Source organism: Homalodisca vitripennis, chromosome 8 (assembly GCF_021130785.1).
Source record: "Homalodisca vitripennis isolate AUS2020 chromosome 8, UT_GWSS_2.1, whole genome shotgun sequence".
Classification (NCBI taxonomy): Eukaryota; Metazoa; Arthropoda; class Insecta; order Hemiptera; family Cicadellidae; genus Homalodisca; species Homalodisca vitripennis.
The window spans coordinates 9776740-9796109 of record NC_060214.1 but is presented as its reverse complement, the minus strand read 5'-3'; the positions used below and the strand labels follow the sequence as shown (position 1 = coordinate 9796109).

The 19370-nt window shown below is 34.2% G+C and overlaps 1 long non-coding RNA gene across 1 annotated transcript in view; it reads left to right on the top strand.

The window, feature by feature from the left end:
• LOC124367278 overlaps positions 1 to 5260 on the top strand; it is a 74127-nt gene extending 68867 nt beyond the window's left edge. Inside the window, exon 3 of the long non-coding RNA XR_006922884.1 lies at positions 5103 to 5260. This is a non-coding gene — a long non-coding RNA (uncharacterized LOC124367278). The remainder of the gene's footprint in view (positions 1 to 5102) is intronic.
• Positions 5261 to 19370: the final 14110 nt, after the last annotated feature.

Here is a 19370-nt window from a genome sequence, read left to right as displayed (position 1 = left end):
TAACAAACTGAGACATATGAAACCTTGCGACATAGTAAAACATTTGGCCTACTGTAATGAACTATAGATTCGTAATTTATCATGCAACCCAAGCAAAGCCTATTACGCGAGACGTGGGATGGCGTAGGCTATCTTGTGTTATACTAATGATCACTATAATCACTATTACTTCGTTATCTTCAAGGTTCAGCCAGAATACGTTTAACTAGTTATTTTTATGTATGTTTTGACATATAATGCTCGTTAAAGATTAATGAGATTTTCCAGTGACAACCAGTGACAAATTTGTAACAAGAATTGTGCACTAAACATTGTGAGTTGCACAATAAAAAACTAACTATTCTGATGGTTTCCTGCACATTTTGTGGCCTTCTCAGTAAGAATAATTGTTGGTATGGGTAGGGTACGATAAGCGGACCCGGTTTTTTATATCGAAGAATGTTATCATCGATACCTAATATTCGAATCTCAAATCCTAGACTATCAATCGATATAAAACTATAGTCCTTAATAACAATCATATGTTTTAAATTAAAAAACTAATTTAATATTTACAGTGATCAAACAAATTATTATAACCAAAATTAGGAAAACTGAAGACGACCATATTCGCTCCTCTCGCAGTTACAATTGTTTCTTTCCGACAAATTTCACATAATGGTTTTTTTCGGTACAAGTCCAACATGTTGTATGTTGAACCCACGAAAAATGTGTCTTATCATCTTTCAAAAAGCAATGTCGTGTAGTTTTTCTGCCATTTGTAATAAACAAATGGTACTTATGTAAAATTGGAATATTACCTAACGTGTACTATTTGCAAGTGTTTACAGCTGTTGACATAGATTATTTAAATTAATTGTTCAAAATAATTAATCAGTATGGATTGATTATATCGATGGTTGTGATTAAGTAATATCGTTTGCCAATTTCGATATACAAAACCGGGTCCGCTTATCGTACCCTACCCGTTGGTGTCAGCTTGTAATGTGATCGTGTATTTTTGTAATGAAAATTGCTTCTGGAAGTAACCTTTGATGACAGTGATCCATCTTGTGACGCTGTCACCTTTGTAGCCGCGAGTCCTGTGGGTTCTTCTGTCCTTTATCAGTCATCTTGACCGATTACTACTGTCTTCCTTAGTGTCCTTCTTCTCGACCTGGACAAGTTTCTTTATCTAATGGTCCGATTTAAAAAAATTGAAGCATGATTACATTATGCCACGTGTTGCTTCATTGACGTGTTTTTTATTTAAGTGGTTCAAATCTGTAGCCTGCGGTTAGACAGACAGACAATCATACAGAATATTTAACATTCCCTGGCAGAAAAAAGAATTTGCGCCAGCCTACGGAGGAAAATGTTTCGACCTGCACCCATATAACACATGTACATGTATAAATGAAGCTACATGTAAAATTTACGTTCTGCAGATTGAAATTTTTTAATATCTTTGCACAACACTCATTCACACTTCTATTCATGAAGCTGGGTTTTATGGCAGTGAATAATCAATATCTCCACTCCAAGGCCCTAAAATGGGAATTTTGGACGTGTTAGGGTAGTCAGGGTACTTGACTAATTATGTCACGTTTTATTGTACACTTTACTACAAATTTAATTATTTTCCAATTTTATTGGAACTATCGTGGTTACCTATGAGACTTATGTGAAAATGTGTGTTAAAGTTGGGCAAAATCCCGTGTTGGGGTATACACAATCTCGAACTCAGCGAAATGAACCTTAATTTGCAAAGTCTGTAGATCAGTTCTTTTATGAGATATTGTGTTTAAAGACAGACAGACTAGGAAATTAATGTTTCCAGCACCCTCGATTTGTAGGTTTTGCTGACGCTCGTAAGTTTTTTCAAATTTTAAATACATTTTTTCGAGTCAATATCGTTCCAAGACGTTCGTTATTTAAAATTAAATATGTAATAACTATTTGTATTTACACTTATAAATTTATTCATGTAATAATCTATTTGCGTTTTACTTGGGTGCAAGTCTGTGGCACGTTGTAAACATAAACAATTCATATCGCATAAAACGCGATTGCAAACGACATGACGTAATATTACACAAACAGACGTTACCGATTTTCCATCATCAGTTAATAAACAGCATATTAATCACAGTACAAATGAGGTAATGTGAGTTTTTTACAATTAATTATGTTGAATATAATGTAATCAATGATAATGTATTCAATAGGAAATCGTACAGCTTCTATGTTGCCCCGAGAGCAACATGTAACATATGCACATACACGAGTGTACGTCCCGCCATGTAAAATTAATGAGAGAATATGTTATGTTGCTCCGGCATATGAAAAACAAGTGTCCATCATCAATATTTTATCTCACGCATAAATTTGCATTTTTAATATATATATCATTCGGTTAAATATTTCATACATATCCTCAAAAGGATAAACTTGGAAATAAATAAACCTGAAATGTGTCGTAAAAGTGAAAGTTATTTTTAAAAATTGACAATTGTTGATTGAGCGTTAGCGAATCCTCTCACTCGAGGTGCTGAAAAATGTAATATATTTTTTACTCTCTAAAATGTTTGCATGAAGCATCATTTCTACATTAGCAACTGCATGATTTTTATTTCTATGACTGCGCATATCAGTGGATGGGATTTGGCTGATCATCATCCATATTTTTACGTTTCTTGAGCGTAAACCAAGATGGCAACGAGAACACTGTGGATGAATAAATTGTAGGACAAACCGAGTACAACCCATTGACATTATAACATATGAAAGTAACTTCTGTAGTGCAAAGAAATGAGATACAGTCTTGAAAATTTGGCATGCAATCTGCGAATGTGTTGTGACATACTAAGACTTTTGATTTTTATTTAGTAACAGTGTCTACAGTAAAAAAACATTGCTCGAAAAAAATAGCTACGAATGAAAAATTAAGGAAATTAATTAGATACGGAATTAACCCGCACACGCAATATAAATCAGTTTTACAAATAATATTAATTTCTTACTAGATACCACTATTCTAAATTCAAAAACTTTGAACTGTTTTAGAAACCAATTAACTTTCTGCAGCAGAGACATGTTCTGGAGAGCCACCGTATCAGTTTTTGTAACTCGCAGAGGGTTAAATTAATTAGGGCTAGGTTCTTCTGCATGCTTTGCAGCAAAGCACAACTCATTTATTTCAAGTTGAAAAGTCTATTGTAAAAAGTTGTTTCAGTTTTTGAGACTTTCAAGATTACTTGTGTATTGATCTACGTTTCTATCAGAACACTAGGGTTCCAAAGATACTTTGTGTAGGCCGTGAGCTCTTATTCCAGTATATATAAAAACCTTACTAATTTTTTCACTAAACAATATCATTATGTCATCATATGCTATAAAAGGTATAACACTACGTTTCGAGAATTGACATCTACCCTCATACATTACAAAAACTAAAAAAAAATTGGCAAAAGATTGTAAAAAAAGTAAAAATAATTATTGATTGATATCTGACGAACTACATGAATTCCAGACTGGAGAGATTGCACCCAAGAGATGTTATTGCACAGGAGCCAAGAGCACAAATACGTCACACATTTTTTAGTTTTTTAATGTCCTCGGTTCTTTAGTACAACTGAAGAAGAGGGTAGATTTCAATTCTCGAAACTTTATTGTAACATTTAACGATGGCAAATGTTCAAAATCCTATTGCATTCCTCCACACAAATTACTTGGTAGGTAACATGCGACAAGCATACAGCATGTTTGCATCAAGGAAAGGCTTCTGTAACCATCCTTGGTGATTGTGTAAATAAAGATCTTATTGATTTATTGTACAAAAAAATTGTGGGTGCCTCTACGATCGTAAAAAATTTACGATTCTACAATCTCATGTTCCAGCATGGTACTTAATTCACTGTACTATGATCACTAGCAACAAGCACAAGAAGTTGGTCCAACGATTCCATTGTCGATTCCTGACTTTACTTTTGTGACTTTACTCTGATTTCACGTTTGCGTAAACCAAAGAAGCCTTCTAGCTGAGGTATGACACGGGTTCGATTCCTGAGGAGGTCAACGGAAATTGTAAGTAGATTCGGACCATTCCCCCCCCCCCCCCCCAACAAACTTTAGCACAATAAGTAAAAATGACGACTTCACGACTTGCGTAAAATGAGCCCGCATTAAAAGACTAGACCTGCTGTTCACTCTTACTTCAAGTGAAATGGGAAATTAGCTATGAAGAACAATAAGTAATATCAATTGCCGACCTATTTCCACCCTACCAACACGAGTGCCCTTATCTGCCTGGCTGTAGCAGGACAAAAACCACCAAAGCCCTTACTCCCTCACATCGGTGGTCTTTGAAGTTCCTCCCCCACATGTACCTCGTGTCTAGACAATACTGTCTGGAACCCCGAGTGTCTGGCCGTGTCTGAGAGTACCCATGCATTGTCCCTACCAGTATTGCGTGGAGTGGTTCATACCCACTGCGATAACTCCAGTCCATTTTCATTGTATCGAACAAAAGCAATTACTTTGATAATGAAATACCTTTGTTTCTGAATATTAGCGGAATTATTTATTTGTTTACCTCCTAATACTGACCAAGAATGTAGCCAGGAAAACATTTGGAGGGGGGGTTCCAGACAACTGATATTTTCCCGTAGTGGATATAGAGTAAGGCTCCTTAAAAGTTCTTGACCCGTTTCTTTTTTGAGAACGATCTTTCAGCAGTACATGCCATTAAACTGAAAATTGGGGGGTCCGGACTCCTTGGAGCCCCTCGCTGGCTACTTCCTTGATAAAGACCCCAAAAACTATTTTAGTGATAAGTAATCAAAAGATTGATTTTGTCAACCTTTTGAGCTTTTTCTGAATTTTAACAACTCTCTGTACGTAATTAGTTTTCTTTTAGGTCATGATTATTTTTTACTTTGTTGTATGTAATACATTATTTAGTTATTCAATTTTCAACCCTTCTTTTTAATAAATATTTACCAATGCTATTTTATTTTTAAAAACTTTTAAATTATAGGTACCCAACTGATACACGTACTTTTCAAGTTGTAGAACTTATTGTGTAACACTCTCAATTATTGTTTTTTTCCTTTTTGTTGCAGGTGTGTATAGGTGAATCCACCATAGTTACGTGAGTACAACATTTGAGTAGCGTAGTTGTATTAGGTAACAAACTATAAGAACAAAAGGAATGAGTGATTTTACCGTTTTAGAATGTACATTCGCCGACTTTTTTGCATCTATACAAACGAACATGACTCAAGATGTCAAGATGTGTGTTTTGTTAACTGTTGAAATTTAAGAAAAATAAAATTCTTTATTCTTTTATTCTTTAGATTTTCCAGAATCAAGTCTGTGACAGCGTCAGATAATAGACGCTGCACTATGATGAAGGTGAACTGGAGTTTAATTAACGTAAACATTGAATTAACCATTTTTGGCATAGCTACGTTCTGTGTAGAATACAAACTAACAAATTACCTATTAATATTAACAATAAATTAAATAAGCACGCCAGTTTCTCTATTTGTAAACTCTATGTGCATTTATGGAAGATGTTATTTTACTTACTACCCGTATTTGTTTGTTATTTCATACATTTTGAGAATGCCTCAGCACAGGACTGCAGTGTTTGATAAGTCATTCCATGTAATGGCTTGTAGGTTGTGGAATGTGCCCTTCCCCAAACAATTACTTCCATCGATAGCAGTTCCCGGTTTGTGGCGAAACTGAAAGATATGTATCTCGAGCGGTTAGCCGGGGCAGTTCCGGTCTGAGATGCTGTGGGCATGTAATAAATTTATATTACATGTTTTAAGAATAGTAGAGATGGTTAATTTATTAATGTGTTAAATTTTAATTATAACACGTTAAAATATTACATTAATTTCACCACTTTGTGTAAATGTAATTATTTCTTTATTTTATTATCTTTATTATTTTTTGTTTTATTCTTAGATAATATTTATTTAATGTTTTAAATTTTACATTGCAACAGGTTAAGTGTAAGAAAGGGCCATGCGGCCCTAACTTTGCCTGTAAAAATAAAGAATTTTTCATTTCATTTCATTTCATTTCTACCTAACTAAAACCAAACTACCAAGACTATACTATAAAGAAGCGAATTCATATTTGAGCCCGGATTCATAATAAACAATCAATTGATATAAAATTAATATATAAACACATAAAACATTTAAATTACTTGATCAAAATTAATTACTTAATTGTTAAAGATCGATATGACAGCGCACACTGGTATTTGAGTTTCCTCCAATATAAACTTCATGTGGTGTTCATTAATCACTCTTTTACTAGTGCCAACTACACGAAATTAGTATTTGAAAATTAAGATTTCAATGGGGGGGGGGGGGGGGGGGGGGGGGGGGGGGGGGGGGGGGGGGGGGCAAAAAAATTTGGGGGGGGGGGGGGGGTGGGGGGGGGGGGGGGATGTTAGATTGAGGGTGAGAGGAGGATGGATTGACTAACCTGTACATTCACCTGAGGAAGAGATCAGATTGCAGATCCTGAAAAGTAGTGTTATAGATGTTTTGTGTCATTGAACTGTGGCAAATCCTGTTTTCTTCAGACAGACAGAAGTAAAGATTTAAACAACCCCTTATGAAATAGTCTTTGCTGACTTTCGGTCAATAAACATTAAAAGATATTCAGTAACGATCGCATAAAATATACCGACACTCCTACTGGATTTGAAGTAACGCTTTTCAATGAGATCGCAGATTTATTCAAAACAATTGTGTTCTTACTTGACGTGGGGTCGGGCTTTATGGCTCAAAGGAAGAGTTCGAAAATCCAGTGTTCGTAATGACTAGCCATTTGTCATTCAATTACAGGTTATCAATGATGAAAAACGGTGCCGTGTATGTAAACACAAACCTTGATTGGACTGTAATAGAGCGCAATTAATGGTTTATTCCCATCACAGCTTTAATTGCTACAGTTGTTAATTAACAGATGAAGTCGAGGCGACAACTGTAACAGTCCCGGCCTGTGATAGTCTGAGTTGTAAATGGAATACCTAATTAATTGCATGGAGTACCGTTTCACAGCTAATGTTGGATACCGTGAACGATATGCCTTTGAAAGATACGAATTTCACTGAAATGATACAACACGTTCAAGGAAAATTATTAATTATTATTCCTTTTCTATATACAAGTATTGACTTCATGATTTCTAAAGCTATGTCTAGTATTGAATAGTGGAATGATATTTGACTGCACAATGCGAGTCTTTCCATCATTACCATAGAATATCCTAGGAGATTACAACAAGACATATATTTGGTGCCTGAAGACGAAATTACCAAACAAGGGAAAAATCAATAAAACTTTTAGGAGCGCGAGAACTAAAAAAACTGTAATATTTTTCATTGATGTCATGGTAGTTTCGTCGACTCAAAAGAGGTCGATTTACTCCACTGCGATTTTCCCAGTCACAGTAACCCGACTTGGACAAACTAAATTTAGAATGTCGAGGATCCCTCGAGATGAAGATATCTCACCATTTTCTTATATCACCACTACCAGTAGTAGGTGTGCCGATGGCTGAGGCGCTGAGCGGTCTAAGACGATGGACATTGAGTCTGAGTTAGAGATAGCGCAGGTTCAAATCTTGTCTGTGACCGTTGCATTTTTTATCAGTACCGTCAACCTCGTACTGTATCGACTCTTCCACTTTTCTGTTTGATAAGATCCTCACAGTGGCCGATGAGGACGGACAGAGTAAGGCTTCAAAGTGGATCGGCTTCTCCTTTATTAAAAAAAGTAGTTGACAAACTTTGATCGCAAGAGAGTATTGCTAATACGCGTTTTTCGTTATTATCACCAGATCTGAACAAAAAGATATTCTGAATGTTGAGTATTCTCGTTGTCTCAACCGGTGCACAATCGAGTGCACTACGATGTTTCAGACACGATATCTAAGCGTGGTGGAACAATCGAGTGTTCTACGCATGCGTAGCTGTGGTGAGAAGGATTGTTTCACGTGAATGTTAAGTTTAGTTCCAGATTACTACATATTTTGTAGTCTATGTGTCTCTCGTGTCGAAAAGGTGTAAAGAGGTAGTTTTGAACATTAACCTAGATTCCAAGAGTAAACTCTGTGACAGAGGCAGATTCCAGACGCTGCACCAAGAGGAAAGTTAACTGGTGTTAAACTCAACATTCATGCTGAAATAATCCTTCCCACCATATTTAAGCTATATTTTTTATGTTATTAACGTGTGTGCTCATTTAAAATGTACGCTTTTTGTATCTTGTCTTTTTTAACTTCTCGGTTTTACGAAATGTACTTCGTAATTTTAAAAGACTGCCATTTTGAAAATACGAATGGTATTTATTTAATTTCAGCAGTAATTTATACCATAACAAGACGTAAACATGAAAAATTATAATGACATAACTTAGTTGAAGCGTACCTAATCAAAGAAAAAAAAAAAACTATAATATTAGAGAATTTGTTTTGTTTATTTTAACCTATATACCAAAAATCTTTTTAAAATTCCCTGTATTATTTTGCAATACAATGAAGATTTACTTTTCTAAAACATTATTTTATACTAAAAAAAAAGAAACTGTTTGTGGCTTTTCTTACAATTTCTAGTACTGATCTAAGAAATAATTTTAAAGATTCCTTACATCCCAATAAAATAGCAAACGTGTTCGTATTTCTTAAAATTGGATTCCAAATCTTTAAACTTTAACTACCAAATAACTCTGATATCAAATTTCAAACTTTGTGTACAGATTTAAAAATTATCTTTATTTATTCGATCAGGCTTCAGTGTACCTAAGTCCTTATTTTATTAAAGAATATAAAAATATGTCTTTGAAAGCAAAATCTATAGTGGCATTTTAATAATAGTTGCTAGGTGATAAAAAATAAATAATACATTCATTATTAGTTAAGTTTATAAATAACAAAAAAAATGTTGAATAGAGAGTTAGTATAAAATATATTAAGTTAGGAGGAGAAGTTATAATTGTGGTAGGAACAACAGCTTAGTGGTGGTTGCGTGGGAGTGAGGTGGTAGGAGGGGGGAGGGGTGTTGTCTCCCATTTACATACTGAAATTACGTCTTGATCCCAAAGGCTTTAACTTGAATATCTGGATCCAGGATACGTAATAATCCCTTTAATCCAGACAGGTTTTAACGAAGACAGCAGGATGAGTATACGAGTGTTTCAATGTTTTTTTAACGCTGTCATTCTGTCGAAAAACATGAATAGTGAACAAATAAATTAGTACATCGACAAAACACAACGTTTCGACAGTTAGTATCTGTCCCTCCTCTTCAAGTGTCAAATATTAAAGTTATTTAAATGAGTATCTATGCAGAAAAAAATGGTGTGATCGAATGAAAATAAAAGTTGATAAAAAGATGTTATACATAAAATCATAATCAAATGCAAGTACTTCAGCCAGTAATAATTTTATTATTATATATTGTAGTGTGTGAGGGGTTTCACGGGGAATAATTTTCTTTATATCCTAAAAATGTTTGCAATTTTCTATTTGGTCACAAATTTATTTTCAAAATGTATGATTTCTTGAGTACAATCATATAAAGCTTTTTACTCCTAGCACTCAGTACTCTCAGCCAGAAGGATTCACATCTGGCTGGTTTATACCTTCCAGTTGCACCTCCTTGAGTGGAGCTAAACCCCCGATGGAGCATCTGGACTTTGGCAACCTCATCCAGGAGCGGCACATCACTGTCGATATATTGGGGGTAAAAGGCTGGATCGATAGGTCCAATATGGTTGAGTGGATGGAGCTCTCTCAGTCTTAAGAGACGTTGGTAGCCTAACATGAGGGAGTACCTTTGGCTGAAAAGACTGAACCAGAGTTAGCCTCTCCTTCCTAAAAGCTGACAAAAGTGGTATAGAAACAATAACCTTCCTCTTTGAATCATGACAGGAGGCAGCTTCTACCACCGTCCTTCTCATCCTTAACCCTTTGAAGCACGTTTTTACAAAAAATGAATATTTTAGTGATTTTATATTGTTTCCCTATAGAAATAACCTTTGTAAGTACAGTTCATTTATTTTTAGATTTTGTCAATCATAATTTATATTTATTTTTGAGGTGGTTTCACTGCATAACCACTATGCAAGTACGGTCTTTGGGTGTATGCAAATAAAATTAAATTTTCTCCACCAACTTTTATTTAATACAATCAATAAATGACTATTCTAACAATCCAAAACTGATTGTGTTGATAATGTTATTATTACTTCATATGTGGACACTTTTTATTTATTCCTTTCGGTGATAGGCTCGGAAACAATCTTTTAGTTCACTCAAACAAAGGGCAACACCACACGTTTCACATACCCATTTCGACCGATGAACTTCTTCTTTGCTGGAGCATTGAGCACAACGTCGAGACGTTCCTCTTACTGGCATGTGTGCATTTTCCGTAAAACGAAGTTCTTGTGGAACCTTTGGTTTGTAGTTGTTGATTGGAGTTGAAGAACTTCGTCTTCCTCTAGTTTCTCCACGAGGTACTCCCAGAAGGGCTTTTGACACGCTTCTCCTAAACTCTTTTAGTGTCAGTGGTTTTTTCCCTGGGATAGCATTGAAAATATGATAAAAGAGTTTACTATGGTTGTGTCCAGAAAGTGCCAGAAGATTCTGTGCCACCACTTTTTGGACTTGCGATCTATTGAGTAGGTAGATTTCAACATGTCTGCCTTATCGACATAGCCCATGTGAGCATTGTAGTCCTTTACTAATATAGGGCATGGAACAGCTACAATTTCACCGTTTGCCTGTTTTCTGTTTACAGTTGTCACTTCGTTAGGATTGTGGTAATTAGAAAGAAAGTAGATACCTCTCTTGTCTTTCCATTCGACAGCTACAATTCCAGTCATAGTTGACATGAAGTCATGTTCTCCTTGATTCATATGTTTCCCTTCAGGCAAACACTCTTTTGGAAAAAATTGTCTGTCAGCTCTTGTTGTACCACAAGCTTGAATATTGTTTTTCTGTAAGTAAATCATTAGATTGACTGAGCTAAAAAAATTGTCACAATATATTACATAATTCTTATTTACTAATTCTTCAGTGAGTTCTGTTACTACCCTTTGCCCAAGATTCTTTTCAACTATTCCAGCCCTTTTACCTTCGTAGATTTGAAATTGGCTGATAAAGCCTTTTTCATCAGCCCTCACCCAAACTTTGTACCCACGTTTGGTTGGCTTATCTGGCATATATTGCTTGATTCCACTCCGACCTTTGAATGGAATCATGCTCTCATCAATTGATTGAAATCGAGATGGAGCATAGCATGCTTTGTAGGTTTCTTGAAGCTTGTTTAGGAGAGGCCTGATCTTATATAGTTTGTCATAATTAGGAGAATCTCGTTCGGGCATGTCATTATTATTGTTTATATGTAAATTTGTTAAAAGCCAGCCAAATCTGTTCACAGACATGTATGAAGATATGTAGTCATCTCTCAAATCTTCCTCTGAAGACCAGTAATCACGGTAGGAGGGAAGTTTTTTTATTCCCATTAGGATATTTAGGCCTAGAAACACTTTCATTTCTTTCCTTGTTGTTGGAAATCTGATAACGCCCCCACCTATTTGGGTAGCGTAAACATTGGTTTCAAACACAAGTTTGTCAACTAGATCGTCGGGAAAAAAGAGCTGAAAACACATCAACTGGGGTTGAAGCGTCAATTAGGGGACCTGTGCGTTCATTGAAATCATACGACTTATTGGGTGAGTAGTACTTTTGATACCACGTAACACTATCTTTGTAAAGTCTGTTAGCCAAAGGCTCAGAGTCCTCATCAAATTGAACGTCCATAGGCTGATTTTGAACGTCCAAGACTGCATTACCTTCGGGAATGCCAGGCTCTATCCCCTCTGCACTATGATTATTTTGAAAGTCATTTTCATTAATAATTAAAATCGGGATTTCATTACCTTCAGCTGTTTGGGCTAGGTCCAAATAATCTACCTCTAAGATTCCATTTTCTGCAACTGTGTATATTCCTTCAGCAACATCCGGGTATACTTGATCTTCGTCGTCCTCTGATTCAGGGTCAGATGGGATATCTTCAGTTTCCGCCAGCCAAGCCTCTATGGATTTGTTCTCCATGGTTATAGTACCCCCTGAAATCAATAAGCAGTTGTAAAAAATGTAATAAGTAGTTTTATATAGTAAAAATAACAATATAAAACAGGTTTAGCAACTGGTACGTAGTATAAACGACGGCCGACCCCAAATGCATGGTGGTCATGTGGTGAAACCACCACAATAACGCCTAATATTTATTCGCCTGGCATCTCAAATCTAATTATTATAGTTTATATGTATATATTTAAGTACATTTATACTGAAAATATATGTTTGTACTTACCAAAAGTGATCAAAGCACAAAAGAAATACAAATATGTCACACTCAGTCAAGGCATGGGCTCTTCTTTCACCCAGTCGTGGCAAACAACGCTCCTGCCGGGATTTGGGCGAATCTAGTGGAGCGGTTACGTAATTTGCCGCTAGAATGCGTCCTAAGTCACTTCTGGAAGGTGGTTTCGTATATGCACCACTATGCGGGAAAGGAATAGAAATAAAAACATAGGTGGTTTCACTATGATGCCACTGTGCTTCAAAGGGTTAAAGTACTATCACTCCGGAAGAAAGTGAAATGATGCAAAACTGCAATGAGGAGTTTCTTCACCTTCACGTACCAAGTGAAAAAACTTATTAGCAAAGAACTCTATCTGTATCTAAGTATAAATACCTAAAACAATACCATTGTCGCACATATTGTGACTTGAATCTGAATTAGATGTGATTCGTATACATCTGATGGGGTACGTACTGTGTAATATATTAGTACAACTCCAAAAAACAAATTTTTAAAGTATGTATTGTTTGAACATTCTATCGGGACCAAACACTGAGATGCTATTCCACAGACAATGTTTTCAGAAATTATAAAAATGATTTTTTCCTGTTCGAAAACTGGAGTAGATATTTTTGCTCTATAATTTTTAAAACATAATTTTAGAAGGAACATCAATTTTATCGTATAACACTAGCTTAATTAAGTGTTATATAATTTAATTGTAAAATAAACAAATCCTATAGTTTTGTAATTTGTTTGGGTCTTTTTCGTTTAAGGGCCAGCACCTTACAAACATACTATACCTGAATGACAGTGCATTTAATCGTTTTTTTTTTTTTTGGTGTTATTAGTTCTTAGGGCAGTAGTCCAGGTACTACTTCTAGTATAAACTCGTCTTATCTTATCAGTGATAAACGCGCGCCGCTTATCTTTTGCCTATAATGAAACCTGCGTTAGTTCTGTGAGTTATACTTAGTTTTTCTTGTTCAATAAAGCGTGGTGAGTTGATCTGGGCTTGGACTTTGCAGGCTCGAGTTAATTTTTTTTTTCATCCGCAAAGCGCTGCGCAGCGGGCAAGCATCGCGTGATCTGAGTTTTGAATAGGGTCTTTTGTGCTGGCCCTTAAACGAAAAAGACCCATTTGTTTCAAAACTAGCTTCCTTTCAAAGGATTATAAACAAACATATTGGTCCTTTCAACCAATACCTCATTACCTAATTGACGTAGTAGCAATTAGCTATCATGTCACTCAAGTACTAATCAATCAGTACGTTCCTGTAAATGTGGTTATATTTTCATGTATGATTGTATTTTGTTGAATGACATCTTGAATAGGATATCAAGCGGTTACCAACTATAAACCGTTACTTTTTGGTCTCTTTTGCAGTTCTTTGCTGATTGTGATTTCTAAAGTTTGTTCAGCCCTCGTGGTTCTCAACATGACCTCACATTTTGGGCATATTTAATAAGTTGTATTTTACATAAATAATACATTAACCTCATTTTAACTTCATTTTTAACCTCATTTTTCAAAAATTTTAACATTTTCTCATTCATTAGTTTCTTAAAATCTTCGAGAAGGATGAAAGTAAGGGAATCGGACGATATTTACTGCTTTTCATTCTAGAACCCCTTTTGAAAACTGTTATTACACGTTACAGATGTAGCCTCGATAAGTGTTTTATAAATATGTATAACACAATATGAATAAACCTTTTAACACTTTTTTAAAACTTTTATTTTTTCTTACGATGTACATTTTGAAATCTGTGATTTCATCTTCAGGTACTAACTGAGGTTAAGATAATTATGGTATTACACTATAATTTTAGGAGAGATCTTTTTAGCAAGAATGAACTGCTACCATCCATACCAGATGGTGTGTTATTTTTAAAGATTTAATTACACTTGCCAGTTCCTCAGGTAGATCAGGATTAATAAAAACTGAATTAACCACATATTCTTTCGGAAACTGATACTTGTAGTGCATTAAAGAAAAGTATTGAAGTTGAATGTTATGCGAATTTAGATTAGCGACTATATTTAAAAAATAGTCATTGAAAAAGTTTGCTAGAGATAAGAAATCAGCAATATGTATGTCATTAATTCTGAGAGTTACTGCTTGATTAAAATGTCTAGTTTTACCAATTATTGCATTTACCACCATCCATGTGGCTTTAGAATTACCATTGCAACTATTTACAACTATCAATTATTTTCTTCCAAAAATTATTTTGTTCCTTTATTCTTTTTGTAATTTTTTTATAAATTTTAAGTAATACTGCATGAAAACTGTGAGTGTATCTTAACCATTTTAAAATTGTAATTTCTCCTCGTAATTCTTTAGCACATCAAATCATTAATACATGGATTTACGACCCCCCCCCCATATTATCGTCTGTTAGGTCTACTTTACAATGCAACAACAATTTACATAACACATTTAAGAATTCATCAAACAAATTAGACGTACTCGCCTGATTGTAGACATCAGTCAAATGATCGTTATTTAGCAGCTTACCTAGGCTAGAATAATCAGTACGATTGCAGTGAGGAAATCAGGAGAGGCAATCTCAGACTTCCCCTCCACAGCTCACATTCGACATCGAATAGTAAGTTATGCCCGCGTGTATCACTGACCTTTCAACAGTTTCAGACTGTTCCGTAACTCGTGTTAGTTCTTGTACTAAACATTCAAGTCTGTTTAAAGCCATCAGAGTTGTATAGTGCAGAAGAACTAGTACAGAAGGATTATGTATATGTAAGATATTAATGTGTATATCGCCTATAAATAACAAATTCTAATTATTATTTTTTTAATAATGTTTAAAATCAATAAAATGAGTTAGTTGTTGTGAAAAGTAGCTGTAAATTAAATGAAAAACTTTACAAAACATAAATGTAATTAATAAAACATCCACTGATTGTAATTAAAATAACGTATAGTTAACATTTTTCAAATTATTATTTATTTAAATTGGTATACCCCAAGTTCTTCAGTCATCATTACATTTAGTTATTTGTTTCTAGTTTGTTATTTTGTAAAAAATGTTTTCATTAGTGTTTATCCATATTTCAGACCAAATTTAACCAGGAAACGTTTTATTTGTATTTAAATCAACAATGAAAGTATCAAAGCTTTATCTCAACCTTCTAATGCTTTTATGAATTACTATAAACCGTTTATTCATTAAATATTAAAATATAATACCAACACAATTTTTTTTTACATTTTAAGGACGAATATGTGTCTTAAAATTTGAAATACAATACTGATCAAGAAAGCAATACATAAACCACACTTAATATTAAGTGATATTTCTGTAAAAATAAATTAATGTAATCCTTTATTTAAGTTTGTCGAAAAGTAAATTACAATTTAACTACGTCAGGCATAATCACAGGGGTTCCATCCTCTTTCCGCAGAAAGATTCTTTCGCCACGGCCCCATACTTGTAATCCCCACACTTGTATCCCTTTTCCCTCTTCATCTGTTTCGCCGCTGCCAAAAGCCGCCTCCTCGCCGGTGCCAGGGCTTCGTTCACTGCTAGGTACATGGCCATTTGTCTCGTAGAGAAGTCTCTCTTGATTCTACGTTACTTTATAACCTCTTTCTTATCATCCATTCGCCGCACAAACTGGAAAATAATACCCGTTGGTGTATTGTTGGACCCCACTTTGTTACCTTGTCGATGGCATGCGTCAATCATGGAGTCAGGTCCACGACTTTTCCCACTTCAATGTGAACAATGTCCTCCTGTTGCTGCATCGGAATTTCGGGAATATTGTTCCATATCCTCGACACGGTCTGTTTCAACTAAGCTACCTTACGATTTAATTCTTTATTCTCTTCCTATAGCTCGTTAATTATTTTGACACACTTTTCTACTGACTTATTTGCTCCTTTATTTATTTATTATTCTCCTCTACTTTTTTAGTTAGAAACTCATATAATTCATTAAAGCTCTTTTCCTCCTTTCGCTGGCCCTCGGTTATTTCCTGTATTTTTTCATTACGTACTCAAGAGTCAGCTTACATTCTTGAGCTTCGGAATCGAACTTTAAACTCTCTTCTCATGACACTGCATAGAAGACACTTCCATACTAGGCCCTCAGAAGTAGTACAATCCGAATCGGCCTTACCCATTCGCAGATAGGTTCCATGGACTTTTCCACTACTTTTGACAGTCACTACACATCAGTTTAGGCTTTTTAGAGTTTATAGATTGCGCACAGAAGCAACAGTTGACCATGATGATAATATAAAGGGAAAAAAGTAGAATAAATCACTAAATAAGACCATACTGCGAATATAAAACACCGCTAAATTAAAGTATAGCACAGATTTAAATGGCAAACAAAATGTGTTCATGTGTTAGCACGAACTTAAAACTCATAAAAAATAGTTTTAAACTAATACCAATTATTTAAAGATTTTTCAGCTTTACTACTTTACGTGGTGATTATCAAAAGATTCGCTTACAGATTATTCGATGAAAACCAAAAAATCAAAAGCTTTGGTTCTGTCTGTTATTGGCTGAGCGTTAGCGAACACGGTCATTCAAGGAGATGGAAAGTTTTAATTTCTGTCAGCTTGTCTGCACTCGAAAACAAAGAAACCTTCAAGGCTTGAAATATTGAGTGAAGCATCATTAGCAACATTGAATTCTATGATGGAGCATTTCATTGCTTGGGATTTAGCTGAAGCTTTAGTGATTGTAGTGATCGTCATGGCGTTAAGTAAATTTCAGATGAAATAATATTTTTAGTAAACCGGCTACAATCATATCGTATTTTTGCGTATGAGGTAGTAACAAATTTACCTATAGTACTTAAAAGATTGAATTTAGCCTTAGCGAAGCCTTTTCCGGAACAGGTTGGAAATAACACTTTTGTGATATACTCTTTACTTTAGGTCTAAAATATAATTTCTACGGTGTATTGTTTATCATTGTAATTTTTAATATACCTGGTATAAAGTTAGAAGGAAACTAACAACCGAAGCATCCAGTACGGGTAATTTACATAATTACTTTAGCAATTTATCAATGTAATAGTAATAGTATAGTTATCTCTGTAATAATAATTGTCACTGATATTTATGGAAATCTACCACTGCACTGTATTGAGCCATCGATTTTTACACACGGACACACAGATAATAAGTAATAAAGTTTTAATTATAAGTGAATTGATGATAGCACTTATTTTTAATTAAGACTTCATTTGCATTGTTTTAATTCCTACTTTAATTTTGAAAGTATGATTCACCTTCCAGAAGAGTGAGAAAAGTAAAGCATTTTATGAATGAAACATTCGCACAAGATGGCAATGAAGTCGCCGGGTCAGATTTAATATGTAAAAATATGTATGGAGCAGCTTTGTAAGCACATAACTTATATATTACTCTGGTGTCACGGCCATATTACACACCTGAGCTAAACTTTTCTTTTTGATAAATCCCAACCACCAATTACCTTCTGTTAAAATTATTACTATAGAAATATAACAAACCTGTAAAAATACAGCATCAAAAACATTTTTTGTTAAAGGTAAGTTTTATAGTGTCCGAAATCTTAATTTTGTTCGATCATAAATTAGAAATAACATATAAAATTAATCGTTTTCATTATGGCAATATACCGGGTGTTCCGAGCAGAAGTTTAATGGTTTGATTTTATATTGCTTGCCCATTATGCACCGAATATCTTCAAACTCAACAATACACAATTCATTAAATAAGTTTTAAAAATATTCTGTAAAAATTTTAGCTTTCTAGAAATTCGTGAAACAAAATGGAGGCATTTTGAAAAACTATACTTTAACAACAGTAAAAAATGTTTAGTTTTTTAAAATTAAATATTGTCATATTCTAGAGAAATAAAGCCTTTCAATCAGAAAATTAGAATATAGCCTATTAAAAAACCTACATTTACAGTCCACAATTTTTCGAACTGTAATTCATCCACAGCGACACACTGATAACAGCGCTAAACAAATGAATCGTACAAAGATATTCTGCGGTATCCGGAGAAGTTCCTCTTCAATTGATTGTTTATTTCCTCATCACTATTGACGCGACGAGTATACACTTGTTCCTTTAAGTAACACCATAGAAAAAAATCACACACGGTTAAAATCGGCCGTCGCACACCACTATATCAATACTGGACACACTACATCAAAGGAAAACCAAATCTATTAAAAAAAGGTTAACACACCTAGATATTTAAATGCATGGGAGTCATATTACATAAATCAAGCAAATACGGAATATTTATTAAATCAAGAATATGGACCAATACAATATTCAATATTAATTTCGACGACTACAGATATAATATTCAAAATTTATATAGTATCATTACAGTATTGTTTTACTTATTTTACACACTACGCCACAAAGGACAAATTAATATTAAAATCACATTTGTTTAGCTATTAATACAATCAAATTAACTTTTTCTATTTAGTTTTGTGATTTGAAGAGATAGTCTTGCTATCGTAAAGCCTCACAAAAATAAAAGTTTTTAAGTATAGGTTTTGTGTGTTTTAAATGTAATTAAGTTACGATAAATAGAGAATACATCCTTGTATCATAATAATCTGTATTTTAAATTCGTTGATCAAAACGGTCAATGCGGTGTACATATCAATATGCAACTATCGAATGTATCATTTAGTATGATGTAAGTCAGAAAGTTTCACTGCGTTACTTCTGAAACTTAACATATTAATTAATAAAAATCTTAATTAGAAGTACTGTAATAATGACGGAAATGTGTGTAATTGGTAAATGTAATATTAATTATTATTACAACTGTCGTTTTACATTTGGCACGGCTTTGAAAAATTGTTTATTATTTGTTTTAAATACAACACAATATTTATTAAATCTTTATTTTTAGTTCCTAGATTTTAGTAACAATATTGAGGTAAGTTTAGTTTTATTGCAATATGTGTATTATTGTTTACAGTTTTCATAC